The sequence below is a fragment of the Miscanthus floridulus genome, chromosome 2 (genome assembly GCF_019320115.1).
Source record: "Miscanthus floridulus cultivar M001 chromosome 2, ASM1932011v1, whole genome shotgun sequence".
Lineage (NCBI taxonomy): Eukaryota > Viridiplantae > Streptophyta > Magnoliopsida > Poales > Poaceae > Miscanthus > Miscanthus floridulus.
Window position 1 is genome coordinate 141383164 of NC_089581.1, and position 11841 is coordinate 141395004.

The 11841-nt window shown below is 47.7% G+C and overlaps 1 pseudogene; it reads left to right on the top strand.

Moving 5' to 3' along the window:
- Positions 1-7662: 7662 nt before the first annotated feature.
- On the top strand, positions 7663-11637 carry LOC136539901 (bidirectional sugar transporter SWEET16-like; annotated as a pseudogene).
- Positions 11638-11841: the final 204 nt, after the last annotated feature.

Below are 11841 nucleotides of genomic sequence, written 5' to 3' on the forward strand. Positions count from 1 at the left end.
CCTTAGTGGCCTTAGCCATGAAGCATGATGAAGATTCGAAGAGAGAAGGCTTCTCATTGATAGCAATGCTTGCAAGAACCTTCTTCTTGGTGGTCTTGTTATCATCACTATCATCATCATCATCACTTAAGGAAGCATCACTATCCCAAGTGACTACATATGAACCACCCTTTTTCTTCTTGAATGCCATCTTGTCCTTCTTCTCTTTCTTTTCCTTCTTGTTGTCATCATCATTGTCGCTATTGTATGGGCATTAAGCAACAAGATGATCTTTGCTTCCACACTTGAAGCACCTTCTTGACTCTTCTTTGTTCTTGGATGAAGACTTCTTCCTCCTAGCATGATAGCCCTTCTTCACCATGAACTTGCCAAATCTCTTGACAAAGAGAGCCATCTCATCATCAGCATCATCATCATCATCCCATGAATCATCATCTTCACTTGATGTTTCTTGCTTAGCTTTGCCCTTGGATGATGTGGCCTTGAATGCCACGCTCTTCTTCTTCTCATCCTTCTTCTCATCTTTCTTCTCCTTCTTTTCTTCCTTCTCATCTTCATCTCTATATGTATCATCGGTCATGATGTCTCCCAATACTTGGTTTGGTGTCATGGTGTCCAAACCACTCCTCACTAGAATTATGACCAATGTGCCAAATCTTGAAGATAAGCATCTCAAGAACTTGTGGGAGAAGTCCTTGTCCTTCACCTCTTCTCCAAGTGCTTTGAGATCATTGATAAGCACTTGAAGCCTATGAAACATCTCCGGCACACTCTCATCCTCCTTCATCTTGAAGCTTGCAAACTTCTCTTTGAGGATGTATGCCTTTGCACCCTTCATGACTTGAGTGCCCTCAAATGATTCTTCCAATTTCTTCCAAGCCTCATGAGCTATCTCAATATTCTTGATTTGCTCAAATGTTCTTTCATCAATTGCATCATGAATAGCACTTAGAGCAATGTCATTATTTTGGAGAAGCACTTCTTCGGCGGCGGTGGGATTCTCTGGATCACCAATCTCAATTTTGGTTTCAACTACCTTCCACACTTTTCTATTGATTGACTTGATGTGTGTGGTCATCTTTGACTTCCAATAAGGATAATTTGTGCCATCAAATTGGGGTGGCTTCTTGGTGTTGTTGATTTGAGCCATTTTTACACCGAAGGTTGTTAAGCCTCAAATCACGGTGACCTCGGCTCTGATACCACTTGAAAGGTCCTAATGACTAGAGGGGGGGGGGGTGAATAGCCTAATAAAAATTTCTACAACAACACTTAACAAAATGGTTAGACAATTATGAGGCGAAGCAAGTGTTGCGCTAGCCTACTCAAAATGCAAGCCACCTACTATAATTCTAGTTTAGATAGTATCTATTCACACAATAGCTATGACACTACCCTATGTTAGTGTGCTCTCAAAGGCTAACTAAAGAGCCACACCAACTAAGCAACACAACTAGCTATACTAAAGAGCTTGATAACTAGTTTGTGGTAATGTAAAGAGAGTGATCAAGAAGGTTATACCACCGTGTAGATGAAGGAACCAATCAACCACAAGGATGAATAACAATGAAGACCAATCACCTCGAAATCAAATGATGAACACAATGATTTTTACCGAGGTTCACTTGCTTGCCGGCAAGCTACTCCTCGTTGTGACGATTCACTCACTTAAAGGTTCATGCGCTAATTGGCATCACACGCCAAACCCTCAATAGGGTGCCGCACAACCAACACAAGATGAGGATCATACAAGCCACGAGCAATCCACTAGAGTACCTTTTGGCCCTCCACCGGGGAAAGGTCAAGAACCCCTCACAATCACCACGATCGGAGCCGGAGACAATCACCACTCTCCGCTCGACGATCCTCACTGCTCCAAGCCATCTAGGTGGCGGCAACCACCAAGAGTAACAAGCGAAATCCGTAGCGAAACACAAACACCAAGTGCCTCTAGATGCAATCACTCAAGCAATGCACTTGGATTCTTTCTCAATCTCACAAAGATAATGAATCAATGATGAAGATGAGTGGGAGGGCTTTGGCTAAGCTCACAAGGTTGCTATGTTAATGAAAATGGCCAAATGTGTAAGCTTCAACCGGCCATGGGGCTTAAATAGAAGCCTCATGAAATAGAGCCGTTGTACCCCTTCACTGGGCACAACGCGGGCTGACTGGAGGCTCCGGTCATGTTGACCGGACGCTGGACCTTAGCATCTAGTCGCCCGACGACAGCCACATGTCCCGATCACAACGGTCACTTGAGTTGACTGGACACTATGCTATTACTGACCGGACGCTCAGCTTCCAGTGTCCGGTCGTTTCCAGTAAGGTTCCAGAAACAACTTTCTTTGACCGGACGCGTCCAGTCATGCTTGACCGGACCCTGATAGCGTTCGGTCACACATTGACTTTCATCAGCGTTGTTCGACAATAGGACCAGACCCTAGACCTCAGCGTCTGGTCAGTCCAAGACCCAGCGTCCGGTCGTATGACCGACGCCAGCGTCTTTGCTGCCATACTTGACCGGACACACCGGTCCCTCTGAGACCAGCGTCCGGTCACTTAGTGACCAGCAAGACTAACTCCTTTTCACCTCTAACTTCTTCACCCTTGCTCAAATGTGCCAACCACCAAGTGTATCACCTTGTGCACATGTGTTAGCATATTTTCACAAACATTTTCAAGGGTGTTAGCATTCCACTAGATCCTAATGCATATGCAATGAGTTAGAGCATCTAGTGGCACTTTGATAACAGCATACCGATACGAGTTTCACCCCTCTTAATAGTACGACTATCAAATCTAAATGTGATCACACTCTTTAAGTGTCTTGATCACCAAAACAAAATAGCTCCTATGGTTTATACCTTTACCTTGAGCTTTTTGTTTTTCTCTTTCTTCTTTCCAGGTCCAAGCACTTGATTATCATCATGGCATCATCATCACCATGCTATGATCTTCATTTGCTTCACCACTTGGAATGTGCTACCTATCTCATAATCACTTGATAAACTAGGTTAGCACTTAGGGTTTCATCAATTCACCAAAACCAAACTAGTGCTTTCAATAGCCTAATAAAAATTTCTACAACAACACTTAACAAAATGGTTAGACAATTATGAGGCGAAGCAAGTGTTGCGCTAGCCTACTCAAAATGCAAGCCACCTACCACAATTCTAGTTTAGATAGTATCTATTCACACAATAGCTATGACACTACCCTATGTTAGTATGCTCTCAAAAGCTAACTAAAGAGCCACACCAACCAAGCAAGCAAGCTCTCACAACTAGCTACACTAAAGAGCTTGACAACTAGTTTGCGGTAATGTAAAGAGAGTGATCAAGAAGGTTATACCGCCGTGTAGATGAAGGAACCAATCAATCACAAGGATGAATAACAATGAAGACCAATCACCTCGGAATCAATGATGAACACAATGATTTTTTTCTGAGGTTCACTTGCTTGCCGGCAAGCTAGTCCTCGTTGTGGCGATTCACTCACTTGGAGGTTCACGCGCTAATTGGCTTCACACGCCAAACTCTCAATAGGGTGCCACACAACCAACACAAGATGAGGATCACATAAGCTACGAGCAATCTACTAAAGTACCTTTTGGCTCTCCGCAGGGGAAAGGTCAAGAACCCCTCACAATCACCACGATCGGAGCCGGAGACAATCACCAACCTCCGCTCGACGATCCTCGCTGCTCCAAGCCGTCTAGGTGGCAGCAACCACCAAGAGTAACAAGCGAATCCCGCAGCGAAACACGAACACCAAGTGTCTCTAGATGCAATCACTCAAGCAATGCACTTGGATTCTCTTCCAATCTCACAAAGATGATGAATCAATGATGGAGATGAGTGGGAGGGCTTTGGCTAAGCTCACAAGGTTGCTATGTCAATGCAAATGGCCAAAGGTGTGAGCTTCAACCGGCCATGGGGCTTAAATAGAAGCCCCCATGAAATAGAGCCGTTGTACCCCTTCACTGGGCACAACACGGGCTGGCCGGACGCTCTGGTCATGTTGACCGGACGCTGGACCTCAGTGTCCGGTCGCCCGATGACAGCCATGTGTCCCGATCTCAACGGTCACTTGAGTTGATCGGACGCTGCGCTATAACTAACTGGACGCTGAGCCACCAGCATCTGGTCGTTTCCAGTAAGGTTCCAGAAACACATTTTGCCCACCGGACACGTCCGGTCATGCACGACCGAACCCTGCCAGCGTCCGGTCAGAGACCCTAGCCTCTGTGCACTGTCCGACAACAGGACCGGACCCTGCCTCTAGCGTCCGATCGCTGAACGACCCAGCGTCCGATCGTTTGACCGACGCCAGCGTCTCCGCTGTTACAACTGACCGAACACGCCGGTTCCTCTAGGACCAGTGTCCGGTCACCTTGTGACCAGCGAGACTAACTCCTTTTCACCTCTAACTTCTTCACCCTTGCTTAAATGTGCCAACCACCAAATGTATCACCTTGTGCACATGTGTTAGCATATTTTTACAAATATTTTCAAGGGTGTTAGCATTTCACTATATCCTAAATACATATGCAATGAGTTAGAGCATCTAGTGGCACTTTGATAACCGCATTTCGATATGAGTTTCACCCCTCTTAATAGTACGGCTATCAAACCTAAATGTGATCACACTCTCTAAGTGTATTGATCACCAAAACAAAATAGCTCATATAATTTATACCTTTGCCTTGAGCTTTTTGTTTTTCTCTTTCTTCTTTTCATGTCAAAGCACTTGATCATCACCATGGCATCACCATCATCATGTTATGATCTTCATTTGCTTCACCACTTGGAATGTGCTACCTATCTCATGATCACTTGATAAACTAGGTTAGCACTTAGGGTTTCATCAATTCACCAAAACCAAACTAGAGCTTTCAGCGGTCTCGAGGTCGGGCGAGACAGAGCCCGCGACCTTGGGCGAGATGGAACCCATGTCCTTGGGGTCGGGCGAGGTGGACCCCTCACCCAAGGGGTCAGGCAAGACGGAGCCCACGGCCTCGAGGTCGGACGAGACGGAGCCCGCGTCCTCGAGCTCGGGCGAGACGGAGCCCAAGGTCGGGAGAGACGAAAACCGCGTCCTTAGGGTCGGGCGAGACAGAGCTCGCACCCAAGGGGTCTAGCGAGACGGAGCCTGCGGCCTTGGGGTCGAGCGATCCGGGGAAGTCAGCATGTGCGCTAACTTCCTTCCTTTGGGTATCCCTAATATCGATACCCGATAATTTGAGAACCATTGCAAACATATGCAACATCCACATAAAACACCCAAAAACACTTGAAACATATGCTTGCAACATGCATGTATATGTAACATCCAGGTCTACTTTGACAACACCTAGATAAAAACACTTACAACATATGTCTGAAATAGATAAAACATTTAGAACATACATTTGAAACGTACGTGTGTAGCCATTACAACATGTGGAACATCCCGATCTACTTTTGCAACATCGATATACAGCACTTGCAATGAAACACTTGCAACATACAATTTTCACCCTTCTTCTTCTTCCGTACGACGTAACACAGAGCGGGGGAACGAACGATTCTGGAAATCTGCATCCTAGCCACTGTCATCGCAGCCGCTGCTGGGCGAGTCGCCCCTGCTGGGGGAGCCGCCTCTGCTAGTGGAGTGACCCCTACCCAATCTCGAACGCATCACTGCTGGAGACCGTCGCTGAGGGAGGCAGCGGATCGAGCGCCATGGAGAGAGAGTGGGGAAGGCCGATTGGTCGCCGCTCCTAGCGCGAGCTGCCGCTAGAGAGGGACGGAAGTGGACGAGGGCGCGGTGCAGAATGGAAACCACACACATCAGTCAATGAGCATGGTCAAGAGGGAAGAAGCTGCGCGGCGACGCTCAAGTGTGGTGAGGAGGAAGGATGAAGGCAGGTTGGTGGCCGGGTGCAGTGAAGAATGCTGACCGGAGGGGTCGCCGTGGACCATGCCACGGTGGTCAAGAGAACTTGACGAGTGAAAAGTATGGCTTGTTTTTGTTCCTAGAGTGGATTGATCGAACGATTCTCAATCTTTTTTTTTTTTAAAAGAACAATGCTTAGTTAAACAAGCGCATTAAAATGTTGGGCCGTTTAGGTTTAGTTTATGTTGGCGTCACGGCCAGCTCACGGAGGCGATTTGACGCCCAAGCCTAAGCATTTCCGTCTTGATTTTGCGTCTTGTGACTTGACTACGTGCAGGTTACCCAGTCTGCTTCGACGAGAACACCGCCAGTCAGCCAGTGCCCAGCCCCAGGTCTCAGGCGTATTCTGTTCCCCTTCCGAGAGGCTGTAGTTAGTGTTAGCAATTGTTGGATTATATAAAGAGAAAATTTTGTATTTGGCCCTAAAAATAATGCTCTTTTCTTATTTGACATCGAAACTGAAAATCTTTCCTATATGTCCTGAACTCGAGTTTTTCTTTCCTATTTGACACTTCCGTCAGTTTGGGTTCTTAACGGTGTCAAGTCCTATGTGAAAAGTCCGTTTTACCCCTAGAGTTTTTTACTAGTCCTGGCATTCCATGGTTAATATTGCTATCTTTTATGAAACATTGCAGTTTAAGATAAAAACATTCATAAAAGATAGCAATATTAACCATGGAATGCCAGGACTAGTAAAAAACTCTAGGGGTAAAACGGACTTTTTATATAGGACTTACACCGTTAACAACCCAAACTGACGGAAGTGTCAAATAGAAAAGAAAAACTCGAGTTCAGGACATATAGGAAAGATTTTCAGTTTCGATGTCAAATAAGAAAGGAGCATTATTTTTAGGGCCAAATACAAAATTTTCTCTTATATAAAAGAAGAAGAGTAGCAACTATGCACAGTTAATCACTCATCTTCGTACTGTGCAGCTTTCGTGCCGTTCAGGTAGGCCTTGCCCTTCCATCCATCTAGGGGTTACAGCGAGGCCGCCCCGCCTCCCGGACCAGTCGACGGGGCGATGTCGATGTCACACCCCGTCTCACTTTCTCCCCGATCTCCAGAATATCTCGGGTTTTTTATGCACTGCCGCCAGCACGTGGGCTCGCGTCCCACCACCCGCGTCGCCCTAGCGCCGCGACGTGTCAGGCTCTACGAGCCTGTTCGGCTGGCTGGTTCGTATCGTTGCTGGTTCGTTTATGTGAGAGAGAAGTACTATTGACTGATTCATGTAAATAGTATCCATGTGAGGGGACTGGCCAGCCAGCCTAGCCAGCCAGCCCCAGCCGATCGAGCTCTAGAACGTTTCATGGGGCCGGATCTGCATGTCTTTTGTTCCCCTCCCCCTCCCCCTCCCCACCCCACGGGCCACGGCCACCTTCCACTGCCTGTAGGTGGGTGAGCTTCCGCGCGCCGTTCAGCTCAGACTCAGTGGTGTTTGGATTCTACTTTTACTGTCTATCCACCGCGAACTGGAGCAAGTAGTGGTGCGCTATCAGCTGTGGTGACTACTGACTACTCCCTGCGTCTGCTGACACGTATAGCCAAGCCGCCAATGAATGGGCACTCGGTTGTGATTCCCCGGTTTGTTACCGTCCGGTCGCTTACCATACCACACTCAACGAAAAGCAGAGAGTCAATTGCTAAGTCAGGGGAACAGGTGAACATCCTGAGGACGTCAAGCAAGTGTTTGAGATGGATTTCGCCGCGTGCTCTGTATGTAACACGCACGGGCACGGCACGGCCGGTGAGTCGGTGACCGCCGGCCGTGTGCTCAGGTTCGTCCATTTTATGCCTTTTGCTGCAGAATCTGAGACTGACGAGGCGTGCGCTCGTCGTGTTTCCCAGAAACGATACAGCACTAACCAATGCAAGCACCTTTTCCTTCGCCGACTGTGAAGCAAGCAGTGTCACATAGCTAGTGTTACATATACCCTCTCCGGTGTCCACGTCCTCGTCATAACCTCTCCCGCGTCCGTCCATCCTCGCGGAACAACAGAGTCGTTCGCAATGGCCAATCCGAGCTTCCTCGTCGGGATCGTAGGTCAGTGTTCATCCTCGCCGGAGGCGGCTATCATGCATGTCTCCTTGCCTTTGTTTTTTTTTCTTGTCTTGAACATCAACCAAGCAGTTCCCCCTTGATGATTTGATCTTCTGCCTGCCTCACACCAGGGAACGTAATCTCCACCCTCGTCTTCGCGTCTCCGATGCGAGTTCACGCAATTTCTGTTACCTACATATCTCTATGCAACTTGAAAGTGCCGCGAGCTGATTGCTGACGGACGCGGAGCTCTGTTTTGTTTAATTTCCATGGAAATGGAATGGAATCCAGCGCGACGTTCCGGCGGATCGTGAGGAACAAGAGCACGGAGGACTTCAGGTGGCTGCCGTACGTCACCACCCTGCTCAGCACCAGCCTCTGGACCTTCTACGGCCTCCTCAAGCCCGGCGGAAGCGGCCTCCTCGTCATCACCGTCAACGGCGCCGGCGCCGGCGCCGCGCTCGAGGCCATCTACGTCACGCTCTAGCTCATCCACGCGCCCAGGGAGACCAAGGTTCGATCAGTTCATATACATACATGCATCTGGCTCTCGTACAGTAGTAGCATATCCTTAGCTTGGCAACGTCCCCTGACTGATTGACTGAATCGAACGGCAACGCCATGGCAACGGATCGAATCCTCATCTGAATAATGTTTGTTGTGGTAAATCTCAGGCGAAGATGGGCAAGCTGGTGCCGGCCGTGAACGTCGGCTTCCTTGGCGCGGCACGGCGGCGCCCGGCTGTTCGCGGTGGGGCTGCTCTGCGCCGCGCTCACCATTGGGATGTACGCGGCACCGCTGGGCTCAATGGTCAGTATACTGTACTGAACTGACAATATCACCCCCTACCTATCACTTCCTGTCCAGCTACTCGAGACTGTGAAACAGAGTATCACACGTACAGTGCCGTTCTTTAGGAAAACTTAGTTTTTACTGTTTGTTTGACTGTGGCTTGTCGTAAACGATTGTAAATTTTCAGTTGGAATAATATTTTTCTCTCACACAAACCAGTCAGCAGTACTTCTTCACGAACCAGCAATAATACGAATCGGCCAACCGAACAGGCTGGGTCATGAAAAAGTTCAGTGGTGAACGGTCGTACGAATTTGTTTCCCACTTTTGGTAGTAACTTGTTTCGGGGTCTGTTTCTTTGACTTGAGATGCCTCTCTTAGGGAACAAAAGCAGGACCCTGTTTAGCGGTTTAGATTGAGGTTAGGAACCAGTATTTGGTATTGTAGTACTTTTGTTTGTATTTGATAATTATTGTCCAATCATGGCCTAACTAGGCTTAAAAGATTCGTCTCGTAATTTAGAATCAAACTGTGTAATTAGTTATTTTTTTATCTACATTTAATACTCCATGCATGTGTCTAAATATTTGATATGATGGAGAGAGAGTGAAAAAACTTGCAATCTAAACAAGGCCCTGATCATATCTCTGAATATACGTACGCTCATTTCTATAGCGTGCCGACCTTAGTAGAATGCTAATAAGATAAGATGATTGATACCGCAAAAGACTAGCTGATCGCATCTACTTTCCTGACCCGTCATTGAGTGTTTGGTCTCATGTCATTTTCTCGGACACTTATAGCACACCACAACCGGTAATGCCTATCTAGCACGAACTCAGATAGATGGCCTTGAAGGTTTGTACCCAACCACGCTTTACCTAAAATCTCTTCATATCTAGTAGGGCTAATTTGTTGGAGCTCCGGCCAAGTTCGGTTTTTCTTTCATGCACTGGAGCTATATTATACTCCTAGAAAAGAGCTAGTATATATATTTTTATATATCTCTTGTCTTAAATTGCATTACCAACTTAGCAAGAACTGAAACCGAATGAATGCGTGCGACCCCTGCTGTCCCAAGTACGTCCCATGACCCATGCGATATGATCTACTGTTTCCGTGGTGACATTATGGGAAGAACCACCAGAAATTCCGCTGGCTCTCACTCCCCACTCCCCACTCGCACCGAACCGAAGCACTGTATAGCTCACCGACACCAAGTGACACGGACATGCATGACGGGATAACACCACCACAAGTGATAAGTAAAGGGGTGTTTGGTTTCCTGGACTAAATTTTAATCCATGTCATATCGGACGTTCGGATACTATTTAGGAGAACTAAATATGAGTTAATTATAAAACTAATTATATAGATGGAGGCTAATTTACGAAACGAATTTATTAAGCCTAATTAATCCGACATTAGCACATATTTACTGTAGCACAACATTGTCAAATCATGGACTAATTAGGCTTAAAAAATTCGTCTCGCAAATTAGCCACAATCTGTGCAATTAGTTATTTTTTTCGTCTATATTTAATACTTCATGCATGTGTCCAAACATCCGATGGGACAGGAACTAAAATTTTCCTGTAGAAACCAAACACCCCCTAAGTACTAGGGCCTCGTTTAGATTGCGAAAAAATTTCAACCCGATGAATAGTACCACTTTCGTCTTATTTGACAAATATTGTCCAATCGTGGACCAACTAGGCTCAAAAGATTCATCTCGTGATTTCCAACTAAACTGTGTAATTAGTTATTTTTTTTACCTACATTTAATACTCCATGCAAGCGGCTAAAAATTGATGTGATGGAGAGAGAGTGAAAAAACTTGAAATTTGGGTGGTATCTAAACAAGGCCTAGTATATGTGTAGCAAAAGATTAACTATAGTCGATACAAAAAATATGACCACCGACGACTGACGTTTACGAGACAGCACTAGTTTTTTTTTTCAGTCGGGTGACGCGTAATAACAAAATGGAAGCGAACTGACCATCCATCCATGCCTAGCTATGCTTTTATTTGGGTGCTACTGATACATGCATGCAGCGGACGGTGGTGAAGACCCGGAGCGTGGAGTACATGCCCTTCTCCTTCTCCCTCTCCTTCTTCCTCTTCCTCAACGGCGGCGTCTGGAGCGTCTACTCCCTACTCGTCAAGGACTACTTCATCGGGGTGCGTAGCACGCGTACGCGTTGCTTTGCGTCACACTATTTCGCTCATTTTCCTTGTACTCGATCGCGATATATATATAACTGGACCAAGCACATATTTCGTACCGCCAGATCCCCAACGCCATCGGCTTCGTCCTGGGCACGGCGCAGCTGGTGCTGTACCTGGCGTACCGGAAGGCGGCGCCGGCGGCGCGTAACGACGACGACGAGGAGGCTGCTGCGGCATCCGGGGACGAGGAGGAAGGGCTCGCGCGCCTGATGGAGCCGCCGCAGGTGGAGATGATGGCGCAGCAGCAGCGCGGCCGGCTGCGGCTGCACATGGGGCAAAGCCTGCCCAAGCCGCCGACGGGCGGGCCGCTGTCGTCGCCGCGCCACGGGTTTGGGAGCATCATCAAGTCCCTGTCCGCCACCCCCGTCGAGCTGCACTCCGTCCTGTACCAGCACGGCCTCGGGCGCGGCCGGTTCGAGCCCGTCAACAAGGACGACGTGGACGCGAACCAGTGAACCACTGACTGACTGATTGATGCTGCTCGATCGATCAACGTGGAAAAGGAAAATTGGTTTCATACCGTCTAAAGATCACGCCATTTAAAAAATACTATTAAAAGACGTCCGTCACGTAAAATATCACCGAAAGAACGAACTGTTACCTTCAAATAGCATTCTATCACGGTGGCTGCTGTTGCCGTGAATTCCTCCGTCGAGACACATTTCTTCCTCGACCCAGTTGCCTGGTTGGGCATGGACACGCTGATAGGCAGCGACACATGCCCTATAACACGTGGCTACCTCGCACAGCCCAGCCGCGCCGGGTCCACACGGCGGCGGCCGCAGCTGCCTCACCCTCTCACCTCCGTGGACACTGCCAGGAGACCAGTGCCC